The 17,511-nt window shown below is 36.0% G+C and overlaps 1 protein-coding gene and 1 pseudogene across 7 annotated transcripts in view; one reads left to right on the forward strand and one right to left on the reverse strand.

The window, feature by feature from the left end:
- BCKDHB (branched chain keto acid dehydrogenase E1 subunit beta) overlaps window positions 1-17,511 on the forward strand; it is a 377,315-nt gene that overhangs the window by 268,872 nt on the left and 90,932 nt on the right. The window lies entirely within an intron of this gene.
- LOC101133166 (large ribosomal subunit protein uL22-like) lies at window positions 4,441-6,070 on the reverse strand (annotated as a pseudogene).

The raw sequence follows: 17,511 nt of genomic DNA on the forward strand, positions 1-17,511 counted from the left end.
TGGACAGAGGCAGGAAATAAAAATAAAGTTTAGCCATCCACTTCTACCTAACATTAATTAAAAACTTTTAACAGGAACCGTGATGATATTAATAGTTAAATTGGATACCAAGACTTAGAGTAGATTTCATCTACATATGCTCACAACTTTGCTTTTCAGTTATTCCCAAATAAGCAGTTTCATTTCTTTTCCATTTCCAGATTTCTATATACATGAACTTAAAAAAAAAAAATCCAGCCCTGGGCATGGTGGCTCACACCTGTAATCCCAGCATTTTGGGAGGCCGAGGCGGGCGGATCACTGGAGTTGAGGAGTTTGAGACTAGCCTGGGCCAATATGGCAAAACCTTTGTCTTTACTAAAATTACAAAAATTAGCCAGGCGTGGTGGCTCGTGCCTGTAGTCCCAGCTACTTGGGAGGCTGAGGCAGGAGAATCGTTTGAACCCGGAAGGCAGAGGTTGCAGTGAGCCAAGATTGTGCCACTGCACTCCAGCTTGGGTGACAGAGTGAGACTCCATCTCAAAAAAAAAAATAAACAAAAAACGAAAAGAAAAAAAATTCCATCAGTGGGCATTAGACTTAGTCCCTGTCAAAGTCACACTGGCTACTGTCTTATTATTTGTATTCTTTGTTACAGAAATTGTAATTTGATGAACTTTAATTTTGGTGTCTTGATATTTCCAGTGCTTCCCACTCTGGGTAGGCCATGAAAATAATGGTAACATTTGTATTGTTATTCGTTATTTGTATTCTTTGTTACAGAAATTGTAATTTGATGAACTTTAATTATAGTGTCTTGATATTTCCAGTGTTTCCCACTCTGGGTAGGCCATGAAAATAATGGCAGTATTTGTGTTGTTATTCTGGCATTTCCAGTTTAGACTGTAACCCAGAAGAGTTTGAAGGGTATTAAAAACAACAGCAATAACAAAAAAGAAAAACAGAACTAATAAAGAAAGATGGGGGTTTAGATTATTTCAAACCTCATGATGATGTTTGGTTTATATTTAAGTGAGGTTCAAGTTAGTTCCTGTTTTTATGAGACTCTCTAGGTCCATTTCTAGCCACCTTTGCTTTAGGTTTGGCATGTGGAAAGACTAAAACTGCCTTCTTGCCTGACTAGGGTTCATCTAGTCACTAACTGCCTGCAACGCCAAGGTAGAACTTCTTATTTCAGGCAGCCCAGACACTGGAAATAATGTGCTGCTTGTATTATAAATCCAAAGAAATGCCAAAATAACCTGTGGCTTTCAGGAGTGGTACAGTTAGCTTTTATGACCAAGGAATGGAAAGCCAACTTAGAACCTAGTATCAACCTTTCCATTCAAACCTGCATTCTGGTGGACATTAAAGTTCTAGTTATTTGTGAAATTTAAAAATAATATTTTAAATGAGACTTGCTTCTAGGCTGTTGTAAGATATATTTTATTTATGATATGTTATAGTAATCCTCTAATTTTGAGTTTCTCTCTTTCTTACTATTGTTTTAAACATCATTTACAGTTCTGTGACGTTTCTTATGCAATATCAAAGCCAATAAAGTAGTATATTAGTCAAGGAAGACATTGAATTTTTGATGCACACAGCACTGTGGATCATAAAATAGAAGTAAATGAGTAATTCCTACCTTCAGAAAATGAATCTTTTTGAGGCAATAATAATATAGGCCTATGAATAATTAGAGGACAATATAACATAGTACATAGTCCAGTTAAAAAAAGAGGTTAGAAGAGGAAAAAGACCAGATCTCTATGTGGAGGAGAAAATGATGCTTAAACTGTCTTTCTCTTCAGAAAATTAATGAGGACAAGAGAGGGCATCCATCTATTCAGAAGACTTGTGAAAATAAACTATCTAAGGGCCTTTACATATTGGTAGATGCTGCATGCTGTTTTTTGCTTATTTTATTTTATGTTTGTTTCAATAGGGTTTTGGGGAACAGGTGGTCTTTTGTTACATGAATAAGTTCTCTAGTGGTGATTTATGAGATTTTGGTGCACCCATCACCAGAGCACCATACACTGTACCCAATGTGTAGTCTTTTATCCCTCACCTCTGCCATCCTTTCCCCTGAGTCCTCAAAGTCCATTATATCATTCTTATTCCTTTGCATCCTCATAGCTTAGCTCCCATTTATGAGTGAAAACATACAATGTTTGGCTTTCCATTCCTGAGTTACTTCACTTAGAATAATGGTCTCCAATTCATTCCGGGTTGCTGTGAAGTCATTATTTCGTTCCTTTTTATGGCTGAGTAGTATTCCATGGGGTGTGTATATATAGTGTGTGTGTGTATATATATATGTGTGTGTGTGTGCATGTATATATAGATGCATCTATATATATATATATATAGATCATATTTTCTTTATCCACTCATTGATTGATGGGGATTTGGGCTGGTTCCATATTTTTGCAATTGCAAATTGTGCTGCTATAAACATGCATGCTCAAATATCTTTTTCATATAATGACTTCTTTTCCTCTGGGTAGATACCCAGGAGTGGGATTGCTGGATCAAATGGTATATCTACTTTTAGTTCTTTAAGGAATCCCCACACTATTTTCCATAGTGGTTGTACTAGTTTACATTCCCACCAACAATGTAAAAGTGTTCCCTTTTCACCATATCCATGCCAACTTCTATTATTTTTTGATTTTTTGATTATGGCCATTCTTGCAGGAATAAGGTGGTATCACATTGTCATTTTGATATGCATTTACCTGATCATTAGTGAGGTTGAGCATTTTTTCATATGTTTGTTGGTCATGTGTATACCTTTTTTTGAGAACTGTCTAGTCATGTCCTTAGCCCATTTTTTGATGGAATTGTTTGTTTTTTTCTTGCTGATTTGTTTGAGTTCCTTGTAGAGTCAGGATATTAATCTTTTGTCAGACATATAGATTGTGAAGATTTTCTCCCACTCTGTGGGTGGTCTGTTTACTCTGTTGATTGTTCCTTTTGCTGTGCAGAAGCATTTTAGTTTAATCAAGTCCCATCTATGTATCTTTGTTTTTGTTACATGTGCTTTTGGGTTCTTGATCATGAAGTCTTTGTCTCAAAGTCTAGAAGGGTTTTTACAATGTTATCTTCTAGAACTTTTATGGTTTCAGGTCTTAGATTTAAGTATTTAATCCACCTTAAGTTGATTTTTGTATAAGATGAGAGATATGGATCCAGTTTCATTCTTCTACATGTGGCTTGTCAATTATCCCAGCACCAATTGTTAAATAGGGTAACCTTTCCCCCTTTATGTTTTTGTTTGCTTTGTTGAAGATAAGTTAACTGTAAGTATTTGGGTGGATTTCTAATTCTTTATTCTGTTCCATTGGTCTATATACCTATTTTTATACCAGTACCATGCTGTTTTGGTGACTATGACCTTATAGTATAGTTTGGAGTCAGGTAATGTGATGCCTCCAAATCTGTTCTTTTTGCTTAGTCTTGCTTTGGCTATGTGGGCTCTTTTTTTGGTTCCATATGAATTTTGGATTGTTTTTCCTAGATGTGTGAAGACTGATGATGGTATTTTGATGGGAATTGCATTGAATTTGCAGATTTCTTTTGGCAGTATGGTCATTTTCACCATAATGATTCTACCCACCCATAAGTATGGGATGTGTTTCCATTTGTTTGTGTTGTCTATGATTTTTTTAAGCAGCGTTTTGTAGTTTTTTTTTTGTAGAGGTCCTTGTTTAGGTATATTCCTAAGTATTTTTTAGCTATTGTAAAAGGTGTTTAGTTCTTGATTTGATTCTCAGCTTGGTCACTGTTGGTGTATAGCAGAGCTATTGATTTGTGTACATTAATTTTGTATCCTGAAACTGCTGAATTGATTTGCCAGTTCTAGGAGCTTTTTGGATGAGTCTTTATATGATCATATCAGCAGCAAACAGCAACAGTTTGACCTTGTCTTTACCAATTTGGATGCCCTTTATTTCTTGTTCTTATCTGATTGCTCTGGCTAGGACTTTCAGTACTATGTTGAATAGAAGTGGTGAAAGTGGGCATCCTTATCTTGTTCTAGTTCTCAGGGGGAATGCTTTCAATTTTTCTCTTTTCTGTATAATGTTGGCTGTGGGTTTGTCATAGATGGCTTTTATTACCTCAATGTGTGTCCCTTCTATGCCGATTTTGCTGAGGGTTTTAATCATAAAGGGATGCTGGATTTTGTCAAATGCTTTTTCTACCTCTATTGAGATGATCATGTGATTTTTGTTTTTGATTCTGTTTATGTTTATGTGGTGTATCACATTTATTGACTTGAGTATGTTAAACAATCCCTGCATCGCTGGAATGAAACAAACTTGATCATAGTGGATTCTCTTTTTGATTTGATGTTGGATTCAGTTAGCTAGTATTTTGTTGAGGATTTTTGTATCTATGTTCATCAGGGATCTTGGTCTGTATTTTTCTTTTTCTGTTATGTTCTTTCCTGGTTTTGGTATTAAGGTGATACTGGCTTCATAGAATGATTTAGGGAGGATTCCTTCTTTCTCTATCTGTGGAATAGTGTCAATAGGATTGGTACCAATTCTTCTTTGAATGTCTGATAAAATTCATCTGTGAATCCATCTGGTTCTGGAATTTTTTTTGTTTGGTAACTCAAATTACCATTCCAATCTTACTGCTTGTTATTTGTCTGTTAAGAGTCTCTCTTTATTTCTGGTCTAATCTGGGAGGGTTATATGTTTCCAGGAATTTATCCATCTCCTCTAGGTGTTCTAGTTTGTGCACATAAAGGTGTTCATAGTAACCATTAATTATCTTTTGTACTTCTGTGCTTTCGGTTGACATATCTCCTGTTTCATTTCTAATTGAGCTATTTGGATCTTCTCTCTTCTTTTCTTGGTTAATCTTGCTAATGGTCTATCAGTTTTGTTTATCTTTTCAAAGAATCAGTTTTTGTTTTATTTACCCTCTATTGTCTTTTTTGTTGTTGTTGTTTAAATTTCATTTAGTTCTTCTAGGCTCTTTGTTATTTCTTTACTTTTGCTGGGTTTGGTTTTTTCTTGTTTCTCTAGTTCCTTGAGGTATGAGCTTAGATTGTCTTTTTGTGCTCTTTCAGACTTTTTGATGTAGGCATTTAACGCCATGTCAGTGGATAAAAGTCCCCCAATAGTATTGCATTGCTCTCTATCTCATCTCTTAGGTCTAATAATAATTGTTTTTATAAATTTGGGAGCTTCAGTATTGGGTGCATATATATTTGGGATTGTGATACTTTCCTGTTGGACTAGGCCTTTTATCATTATATAATGTGCCTCTTTGTCTTTTTTAACTGCTGTTGCTTTTAAGTTTGTTTTGTCTGATACAAGAATAGCTACTCCTGCTTGCTTTTGGTGTCCATTTGCATGGAATATATTTTTCTACCCCTTTACCTTAAGTTTATGTGAATCCTTATGTGTCAGGTGAGTCTCTTGGAAACAGCAGATATTTGTTTGCTGAATTCTCAACCATTCTGCCATTCTGTGTCTTTTCTTTTTCCTTTTAATTACATTTATTTTAATGCTGAATTTACTCCCATGCCGTAAGTTTTTGTTTCATCAGTTTCTTCTTGCATATCTTTTTCTTCTGGGCAACTTCTTCTTCTGGTTTAGGAACAATCTGTTCCTTTTCAGTAAGGCTCATCTCAATGTGGCAGGGAGAGCTCATGTATGGGTTAATCCGACTATGAGCTCTGTAGGTCTGGCAGCACATCTTAGATGCTTTATTCATTTGGATATGCTCAATGGCCAGAGTCTACATCTAAACCCTTAAGTTCACCATTACTCTCTGCATTTTTAAGCATGTGCAGCAAAAATTCAGCACTCTTTTTGGGCCACCAACCTTGTGTCTAGCCCCACTGCTTGTCCTGGGCACACCTGCCAACTCCACCATTGTAACGTCGGAATGGTATGCACCGTTTCTGTAAAGTGACATCTTTCAGATATTTTGTGGCTTTTCATATATGCATACCCTTGATGGCCTGGGCAGTTTCACGAGTGTTCTTAAGGTGAATACAAAGATTGGAACCTCTTGATTTGCATGATTTTGTGGGGTTCTCCCGGTCAAGTGTATAGGGAACCATTTTCACAGATTACCTCCGGCTACTTAGGGAAAGAGCCATTCTGTATCTTTTAAGTGGAGCATTTAGGCCATTTACATTCAATGTTATTATTGAGATTTGAGGTACTATTCTATTCACCATGCTATTTGTCACCTGAATATCTAGGTTTTTTCATTGTGTTATTGTTTCATAGATCCTGTGAGATGTACGCTTTAAGGAGATTTTATTTTGTGTATTTCAAAGATTTGTTTTGAGATTTAGAACTTTTTTTTTTTAGCAGTACTTGTTGTACTAGCTTGGTAATGGTGAATTCTCCCAGCATTTGTTTGTCTGGAAAAGACTGTATCTTTCCTTCATTTATGAAGCTTAGTTTCACTGGATTCAAAATTCTTGGCTGATAATTGTTTTGTTTAAGGAGGCTAAAGATAGAACCTGAATCCCTTCTAGCTTGTAGGGTTTCTGCTGAGAAATCTGCTGTTAATCTGATAGGTTTCCGTTTGTAAGTTACCTGATGCTTTTGCCTTACAGTTCTTAAAGTCCTTTCCTTCATCTTTACTTTAGATAACCTGATGACTATGTGTCCAGGTGATGATCTTTTTGTGATGAATTTCCCAGGTGTTCTTTGAGCTTCTTGGATTTGGATGTTTAGATCTCCAGCAAGGCCAGGGAAGTTTTCTTGATTATTCCCTTCAATATGTTTTCCAAACTTTTAGATTTCTCTTCTTCCTTGGGAACACCAATTATTCTTAGGTTTGGTTGTTTAACATAATCCCAAACTTCTTGGAGGCTTTGTTCATTTTTAAAATTCTTTTTTTCTTTGTCTTTGTCAGATAGGGTTAATTTGAAAGCCTTGTCTTTGAGCTCTTAAAATCTTTCTTCTGCTTGTTCGATTCTATTGCTGATACTTTCCAGTTCATTTTGCATTTCTCTAAATGTGTCCTTCATTTCCAGAAGTTATGATTGCCTTTTATTTATGCTATGTATTTCACTGAAGATTTTTTCATTTATATCTTGTATCATTTTTTTTTTTCCATTAAGTTGGATTTACCTTTTCTCTGGTGCCTCCTTGATTAGCTTAACAATCAACCTTCTGAATTCTCTTTCTGGCAATTCAGGGATTTATTCTTGGTTTGGATCTATTGCTGGTGAGCTAGTATGATCTCTTGGGTGCGTTAAAGAACTTGTTTTGTCATATTGCCTGAATTATTTTTCTGGTTCCTTCTCATTTGGATAGACTATGACAGAGGGAAGATCTGGGACTCATGGGCTACTGTTCAGATTCTTTTTTCCCGTGGGGAGCTTGCTTGATGTGGTGCTCTCCTTCTTCCCCTAAAGATGGGGCTTCCTGAGAATTGGTTGTATTTTTATTACATGTGTTGGTTGTGTTGGTTGGCCTCTAGCCAAGAGGTGGCACTTCCAAGAATGCAACAGCTGTGGTAATGTAGGGAGAATACAACCTTGCCCTAGAATTACCTTTGGATAAGTATTCAGATTTCTCAGGTGGTAGGCAGGGCCATAGAGCTCCAAAGAGATTATGTCCTTTGTCTTCAGCTACCAAGGTGGGAAGAGAAAGACCATCAGGATGGGGCAAGGCTAGGTGTGTCTGAGCTCAGACTCTCTGGGTGGGCCTTGCTGCGGCTGTTATGGGGGATTGGGGTGTGGTTCCCAGGCCAGTGGAGTTAAGTTCCTGGCAGGATAATGGTTGCCGCTACTGCATCACACAGGTTGCCAGGGAAGTGGGGGGAAAGCCAGCAGACACAGGCCTCACCCAGCTCCCACACAGCCCATACCCCAAAAGGCTGGTCTCACTCCCGCTGTGCTCCCCCAACAGCACCAAGTTTATTTCCAGGCAACTAGTAAGCAGGGCTGAGAACTTGGCCCAGGCTACATACAAGCCTCGCAGCAGAGAAAGCAAGCGGACTCACAGTTCCTCAGCTGTCCCATGGAGCCTGCAATTGCAATCCACCTACTTCAAAGGGTCTGTGAATTCTCTTGGCTTTTCTGGTATGTTCTTGTGGTAGTTCTTAGAGCAAAAGTTCACAATGTGAATTTCTACATACTGCTCTGTCTGAGTGGGAGTTGCAAGTTAGTCCTGTCTCCTGTCTGGCATTTTTCCCAAACTCCATTTTCTATTTTTCACTTGTTTAGCTGTAAAAACATAGCATTTACAAAGACTAGGCTGTGTTCAATAATGAAGAGTTGGAGTATGGGCAGATTATAAGAAAACTTAAGAACTCGAAAGAGCAACTTGTCTTGATAGAGGAAGAAATGATTTCTTAAAGGGAGTGAAGTGGCAGAGGAATATGAGAAATATATATTCAGATCTTTTGTCTATTTTTAATTGTGTTATTTGTCTTTTCAATATTGAGTTGTAGTTCTTTGTATATTCTAGATACAAGTCCCTTATCAGATATATGATCTGAAAGTATTTTCTTATTCTTTGGATTGTCTTTTCACTTTTTTAATAGTGTCCTTTGAATTATAAAAGCTTTTAATTTTTTTTTTTTTTTGGATGAAGTCTCACTGTGTCATGCCCAGGCTAGAGTTTAGTGGTACAATCTTGGCTCACTGCAACCTCTGTCTCCCAGGTTCAAGTGATTCTCCCACCTCAGTCTTTCAAGTAGCTGGGATTACAGGTGCCCACCACCACGCCTAGCTAATTTTTTGTATTTTTAGTAGAGACGAGGTTTCACCATATTGGCCAGGCTGGTCTCGAACTCCCAAATTCAAGTGATCTGCCCTCCTCGGCCTCCCAAAGTGCTGGGATTACAGGCATGAGCCACCACACACCTGGCCTAATTTTTATGAAGTCCAATTTATCTAATTTTTTTGGTTGGTCATCCTTTTAGTGTCATATGTAAGTTTTTTTTGCCAAAGCCGAGTTCATGCAAATGTTATCCCTATGTTTTCTTCTAAGAGTTTTACAGTTTAGCTCTTAAATTTAGGTCTTTGACCCATTTTAAGTTAATTTCTTTATATGGTATGAAGTAAGGGTCCCACTTCATTCTTTTGCATGCAAATATCCAGTTATTTCACCACCATTTCTTTCCCTCAATGAATGGCCTGACACCCTCATTGGAAATGAGTTGACCATAGATGTATGGATTTAACTGTAAATTTTCAAAGTTATTCCATTAGTCTGTATTTCTATTCTTATGCCAGTAATATAATGTTTTGATATTGTTGTTTTGCAGTAAATTTTGAAATACAGCAGTGTAATTTCTCCTACTATATTTTTCTGTATCAGGATTGCAACTAAAACAACATAAAAGTCCTTTGTAATAAGTGTGACTTTTAGAATCATCTTGTGAATTTCTGCAAAGAAGTCAGCTGCAATTCTGAGAGGGATTATAGATCAATTTGGAAAGTACTCCCATCATTACAATGTTAAGTCTTTAGATCTGTGAACACGGGATATTTTTCCATTAGTTTAGATTTTCTTTAATTTCTTTCAACAATGTTTTATAGTTTTCAGAGTATAAGTTTTCTCCTTTGATAAATTTACTACAAAATTTTTTCTTTTTGATACTGTTGTAAATAAAACTGTTTTTTACATTTTTATTTTAGATTCAGAGGATACATGTGCTTGTTTGTTACATGGGTACTATGTGCATAATGGTTGAGATTGGGCTTCTAGTGTACTCATTGTCAAAATATTGAACATTTTTCAACCCTCACCCTTCTCCCATGCTCCCTTCTTTTGTAGCCCCCAGTGTCTATTATCTCCACCTTTATGTCCATGTGCACTCATTGTTTAGCTCCCTCTTCTAAATGAGAACACGTGATATTTGATTTTCCACTTTTGAGTTAGTTTACTTAGGATAATGGCCTCCAGCTCCATCTAGGTTGCTGCAAAGATATGATTTTATTCTTTTTTATGGCTGAACAGTATTCCACTGTGTGTGTGTGTATGTATATAATATAAAGAAAACGTGGTAGGTATGTGTATAGAGAAAATGTGATAAGTGTCCACCAACCCTTGGTGAACACTTAGGTTGGTTCCTTGACTTTGCTATTGTGAATAGTGCTGCGATGAACATATGAGTGCAGGTTGTTTTGTATATAATGGATTATTTTTCTTTAGGTAGATACCCAGTAGTGGGATTGCTGAATCAAATGGTAGTTCTATTTTTACTTCTTTGAGATATCGCCATACTGTTTTCCATAGAGGTTGAACTAATTTACATTCCCTCCAACAGTGTATAAGCCTTCTCTTTACTCTGTATCCACAGTAACATATGTTGTTTTTTAACTTTGTAATAATAGCCACCCTGACTGATATAATATCTCATTGTGGTTTTAATTTGCATTTCTCTGATGATTAGTGATGCTCAGGATTTATTTTATATGTTTATTGGAATACTTAGTAATGAAATCAAATCAGTAATAAAAAATCTCCCAACAACAACAAAAAAGACCAGGACCAGACAGATACACAGCCAAAGTTTACCAGACATGCAAAGAGCTACTACCAATCTTGCTGAAACTATTCCAAAAAATTAAGGAGTAGGGATGTCTCCCTAACTCATTCTATAAATCCAGTGTCAGCCTGATATGAAAAATCAGATAAGGACACAAGAAAAGAAACTACAAGCCAATATTCCTGACAAATGCAAAAGCAAATATCCTCAACAAAATATTATCAAACTGAATCCAACAGAACATAAAAAAAATCCATCAAAATCACGTGGGCTTTATTCCAAGGAGGAAAGGATGATTCAACATATGCAAATTAATAAACACGATTCACCATATAAACAGAACAAAGAACAAAAACTTTCTGATCATCTCAGTAGATGTAAAATAAGTATTTGATTAAATGCAACATAACATCGCTTCATGATTTTAACAAACCCTCAACAAACTAGGCATAAATAGAACATATCTCAAAATAATAAGAGCCATATATGACAACCCCATAGTCAACATACTGAATGAGAAAAAGTTGAAAGCATTTCACTTCAGGTCTAGAACAAGATAAGGTTGTCCACTCTCATCACTCTTATTCAACATAGTACTGGTAGCCCAAGACAGAACAATGAGGCAAGAAAAGAAATAAAAGACATTCAAATTAGAAAAGAGGATGTCCAATTATCTCTGTTTGCTGATGACACAACAATATACTTAGAAAACCCTAAAGGCTCCTCCAGAAGACTCCTAGAGTTAATAAGCAACTTCTGTAAAGTCTCCAGATACAAAATCAATTTACAAAAATTAGTAGCGTTTATATACACCAATAATGTTCAAAGTGAGAACCAAATTAAGAACTCAATCTATTTACAGTAGTCATACAAAAAAGTTAAACGCTTGGGCATACATTTAACAAAGATCTCTACAATAGAAACTACAAAACACTGATGAAATAAATTGTAGCTGGCCCAATAAAATAGAAAAATACCCTATGCTCATGGATTAGAAGAATCAATATTATTAAAATGGCAATATTGCCCAAAGCAATCTACAGATTCAATGCAGTTCCTATCAAATTACCAATATGTTTTTTCACAGAATTAGAAAAACAATCCTAAAATTCATATGGAACAACAATAAAAAGCCCAAATAGCCAAAGCACTCCTAAGCAGAAAGAACAAATCTGGAGGCATCACATTGCCTAACTTCAAATTATATTACAAGGCCATACTAATAAAAATTGCATGGTACTGGCACAAAAATGGTACATGAATCAGTGAAGTGAAACAGAGAACTGAAAAATAAAGTCATATACCTATAACCAATGGATCTTTGATAAAGTTTACAAAAATAAACAATGGGGAAAGGACATCTTTTTCAATAAATGATGCTGGGAAAACTGGCTAGCTCTCTGTGGAAGGATAAAGCTGGATCCCTCTCTCTTACTATATAAGAAAATTAACTCAAGATGGATTGAAGACCTAAACATAAGACTAGAAACTATAAAAATTCTAGAAGAAAATCTAGAAAAAACTCTTCTGGATATTGTTCTAAGGAAAGAATTTATGATGAAACCCAAAAGCACAAACAACAAAAGCAAAAATAGACAAACAGACTTAATTAAACTAAAATGCTCCTGCACAGCAAGAGACATAATCAACAGAATAATCAGACAACCCACAGAATGGGAGAAGATATTTGCAAATTATTCCTCTGACAAAGGACTTATATCCAGAATCTACATGTAGCTCAAACAAGTAAACAAGAAAAAACAAACAACCCCACTAAAAACTGGGCAAAGGAGATGAACAGATGTTTCTCAAAAAAAGAAGTACAAACAGCCAAGAACTGTTTTCTTAATTTCATGTTCAGATTTTTTGTTGCAAGAATATAGAAACACAATTTTTAAATATTAATCTTGTATCCTGCAAACTTGCTGAAGACATTTATTAGTTCTAATAATTTTTTAGTGGATTCCTTAGGATTCTCTATAGAAGATCATGTCATCTGTGAAGAGAGGGGATTTTAATTATTTCTTTCATATCTGTATCAGGGAAACAGTATTCATATCTTATGTCTGGAAGGTAGGTATATAATTCAGACATATAAAATGATCTGGTATTATTTTGCTGCCTTTCTTAGATGCTTTCTAATCTCCTTTTACCTTATTTGTATGGCCTGTTTAGAGATGCCTGCATTTGTGATATTCACTGTTATTCTCACATTTTTTTTTCTGAACAAAGGTATACCCTCCTATACCAGATAGGCCTCATTCCATCAAGCTCAATGACACCTCTGAGAATAGAACTGCCAAAAGTTCTATATGCTAACATGTTTTGAAACTTCTGACCCAGAATGTGGATCATGCCAGGTCTCAATATATTTAGTTCCTCCTTGTGTGGAGATTAAATATATTTTGCCTTTTGTACACAATCGATAAAGCCATAAACAGAAGAAAATTTTACACCTTGCATTATTTCTCACTTTCTGTTATTTAACAGTGACACAGTTTTTGTTTTTCATTATTCTTCAAGTCCATCACATTTTAATATTAAAGTCAGGTGATGAGGTCAGCAGGTTTTCTAACAAAAAATGTTTTCCTTTATCTGCATTGAGATGTCGTGTGTCATTTTTCAGTAGTATATTTGTTACTTTTGAGAGATATTTTATTAAATTATGCTTCTTGTGGTTATGTTTTATAACAAAATATTTTAAAATAAATTCTGCATTACTTTTCTGCGAAGGACATTTCTAACTACCAGCCACAATGTTTCTTCTTTATTTCACAGGGATGCAAACTGGTGAGCTGTTAATTCCCATAGCATCTATTTTATTAACAACCCTAAGATATAATAGCTCTGTTCTTAAAAAGGGTGTTTGATGTTCTGAATATTCAGTGTAATCCTCTGAGGCATGAAGAAATTCCTAAAACCTGATTAAACACGGTAAACTTGTTATATGAAAGTTTTCTACATGTCATTTGTTATATTTTTGTTAAATACAATGTAATTTCTGGTAAATTGGAACCGAGGTAGTAAAGAGCCTATTTAATAGCCAATACATTGATTGTGATGATAATGATGACATATTCTGGGAAGAGGAAGCAGATGTTGAAAATGTTTACCATCATTCTTGATGCATCCATCTTTGACAATTATGGACTCCAGATTGAACAATATCTCTTTTTCATTCCTCTCAACCATCAAATCAGTTTAATAAGATGTGGAAGACCTAGTATTAGTTTGTAATACTCAGTTTTGGAAATTGCGAGACAAAAATTTTGGTTTATAAATTTTGGTCCTGATAGAGTTGTGTAAGAAAGTTACTAAAAGAGCATTGAAATAACAAATGACATTCGAAGCCCCTTCTCATTCAGAGAGCCTATGATTCTAATTGTATGGAGCCAAAGGTTATCTTCACTAGATTCTAGATATACTTTCTTGTCATTATTAACATCTAATTTATGCATAAATTTTACTGAAAACCCCTGTGTAAAACATGTTATGTGACATCAGTTAGATGTTCATTCCTTGGGTTTGCATTGGACCTCCATAGATGCTTCAGTTCAGCATTCAACCTTTGTGCCCTAACCTGCACCTCCTATAACTACCCTAATGTTTATTGCACTCTGCGGGGGATTGATTATATTCTTCCCAATTCTCTCTTTTCTCCCACACTTCCCTGGACGTCTTCCCTGTCTTGGTATATATATATATATATATTCATTTCCATTTGAAATAGTCCTTCACTTAAAAAGAAATCCAAAGAACCAATGTGCCAATAAATGAAATATAATCAAATAATTCTTACTAATAAAATTGCATTATTCCATTTTCTTTGTTCATGAGTTTATATTGCCTGTTTTTATTTGCAGCAGTTAGCAAATTCTTTTCTTCAATATTATAACTCATTTCAGTCATTTGTTATCTTTGCATTTATGGTTACTGCATTAGTAAGCTTTTGCTAAGTCATACTGTGAATATATATAACCACTGAAATCACAGTGGCTGGTAATAACCAGCCTTTATTTCTCTCTCATGTACATGTTGGCTGAAGACCAGCTTTGGCTCTGTTCCACGTGTTCTGCATTTTGGGGTCAGGCTGAAGGAAAAGCTCCTATTTTGATCTTGTGGCAGGGGGAAAAGAGCAATGTAAAGGCAAGTTTTAGCCAACTTGACACACTAAAAATGTCATTTTTTTTACTTAGGGTTGCGTATCTTCGATTTAATATGTGGTCAACTATTTCCCATATGTTCTGTTTTCTCTTTTCTGTAGTAAATTGTTTTTTTCTTGTTCTTTACCATATTATCTAAAGAATGTTAAATATTTATTTTACTGATTTATGAGTTCCTGACATATAAGAATATTAGCACTGTTCTATAATTTTTAAAAACATTTTCTAGTCTTTTTTGCCATTCAATTTATAATTTTTTAAATGCATAGAAAACAATTTTTAATGTAGCCAATTACATAAATAAAATTTTAAGACTTTTTCAAATGACTATAACTATATAGTTTAAATGATCCTGTGCATAACCAAATCAGTTAGCTTACCAATAATTTTTGAATATTTCCTAGCTTCAAATTTTACATTTAAATATTCAATTTATTTAAAATGCGTCTTTATAGTGTGAGATAAAAATCCAAGTTCTTTTTTTTCAAAATATCCAATCTCTTGTCTCTTTAGAAAAATAATGTTTTTTTAATCGGTAGTACATTCATATGGTTCAAAATACAAAAAGCATAAAATTTCAGTATCTTTCCTACTCTGTCCCACATCACATAACAATAAAAGGAGCTAGTCTTGTGGCATATTCTCTTCCCCATTCCCAGTTTTTCTAAATACAATATGGGTTTAACGTACAGTTAATTGTGTTTTTTATATACATTCTATCTTATAATTATTTTTCTATATTTAGATGAATAAGAAAATAGATATTAAACAATTATTGAGAAAATGATATTTTATCTGCCAATACTTTTAAACCACCATTACTCATGAGCTCTTAATTTTACTCTCAAATTAGTTAGAATAAATTTTCACATAGTTTTTTTCCCCCAAGAAATTAACATAGAAGGAGTGATGGTTAATACTGAGTGTCAACTTGATTGGATTGAAGGATACAAACTATTGATCCTGGGTGTGTCTGTGAGGGTGTTGTCAAAGGAGATTAACATTTGAGTCAGTGGGCTGGGAAAGGCAGACTCATCCTTAATTGGGTGGGTACCATCTAATCAGCTGCCAGCGAATATAAAGCAGGAAAAAACATGAAAAGGAGAGACTGGCCTAGCCTCCCAGCCCACGGGTTTCTCCCGTGCTGGACGCTTTCTGCCCTTGAACATCGGACTCCCGATCTTCTTCTTCTTTTTTTTTTTTTTTTTTTTGTTGTTGTTTTCTGAGATGGAGTCTTGCTCTGTCACCCAGGCTGGAGTGCAACGGCGCGATCTCGGCACACTCCACCTTCTACCTCTCAGGTTCAAGCAATTCTCCTGACTCAGCCTCATGAGTAGGTGGGACTACAGGCCCCTGCCACAATGCCTGGCTAACTTTTGTATTTTTAGTAGAGATGGGTTTCACCATGTTGGCCAGGCTGGTCTTGAACTCCTGATCTTGTGATCTGCCTGCCTTGGCCTCCCAAAGTGCTGGGATTACAGGTGTGAGCCACCATGCCTGGCCCAGTTCTTCAGTTTTGAGACTTGGACTGGCTCTCCTTGCTCCTCAAGCTTGCAGACAGCCTATTGTGGGACCTTGTGATCATGTAAGTCAATACTCAATAAATTCCTCTTTATATATATCTTATTAGTTCTGTGCCTCTGGAGAACCCTGACTAATACAGATTTTGCTACCAGGAGTGGTTCTAGAGGAACAAAATATTAAGGACGGACTTCTTTTGTTGGTTTTGGGATTTCCGGAGTTGGCTACTTAATATGATTAGACTCCAAAATGCTTAGGACTATACGTCTAATAGTATGGAGAACATTGATAGTCTTTGCTGTGAACAAGGAACTGATAGTCCTTGTTTAGAGAGTTACGTAAAATAAATGCATTTGACACTGCTGATTCACTGCTCATGAGGGGCAAGGAGTTTAGTGATTTTATACATAATATCTTTGACCATATGAGGAGAACCAAGGACATAATGAAGCTGGTTGGTTGCTCCTAAGTTCAATGGACGAAGTGATGAAAGAAAGTGATGAACTCAGGGATTCTCTCTCCCAGCTTCAGAAGCAGATACTGAACATCAAATCTGCTAAGATTGCCCTGAGTGAGAGTCTTATCTCCCATGGAGAAAGAGCTGAAATTGTGAAAAAACAGACACAAGCTCTTATCATGTGAGTGGCTGACCTGCAACTAAAGGTGCTTGCACAGCCTCACCAGGTGTCTACTGTTACAGTGAGAGCACTGATTGGAAAATAATGGGACCCTGCAACTTGGAATGCGGATGTGTGGGAGGACCCTGTTGAAGCTGGGGACACTGAGTTTGTAAACTCTAATGAACCTTTTTTGCCAGAAGAAACAGCTTCCCCATTCCCAGTAGTGGCAACATCCCCTCCCCAGCCCATGATTCCATCAGCCTTTCCACCTTTGTCTGAGGAGATAAACCCTGCACTGCCTGAGGCAACAGTGATGGCCTCTCCTGAGGCAGTTGCCAGGCAAAATAATGTTGATTCTCCTCAGGAGCCACCCTCTACACCTCTATTTGCTTCTAGACCTATAATTAGACTAAAGTCCTGGTGGGCCTCTAGAAGTGAGGTTGATAGTGTGACCCATGAGGAGGTGCACAACACTGGAAAAGAACTGTTTGAGTTTTCGAATTTATATAAACAGGAATCTGGAGAACAGGCATGGGAATGGATATTAAGGGTATGGGATAATAGTGGAAGCAACATAGAGTTGGATCAGGCTGAATTTATTGATCGGGGCCCACTAAGTAGGGAATCTGCATTTAATGTTGCAGCTTGGGGAGTTAAAAGAGTTCTAATAGTTTATTTGCTTGGTTAGCTGAAATGTGGATTAAAAGATGGCCCACTGTGAGTGAGCTAGAAATGCC

This window comes from Gorilla gorilla, chromosome 5, assembly GCF_029281585.2.
Source record: "Gorilla gorilla gorilla isolate KB3781 chromosome 5, NHGRI_mGorGor1-v2.1_pri, whole genome shotgun sequence".
Lineage (NCBI taxonomy): Eukaryota > Metazoa > Chordata > Mammalia > Primates > Hominidae > Gorilla > Gorilla gorilla.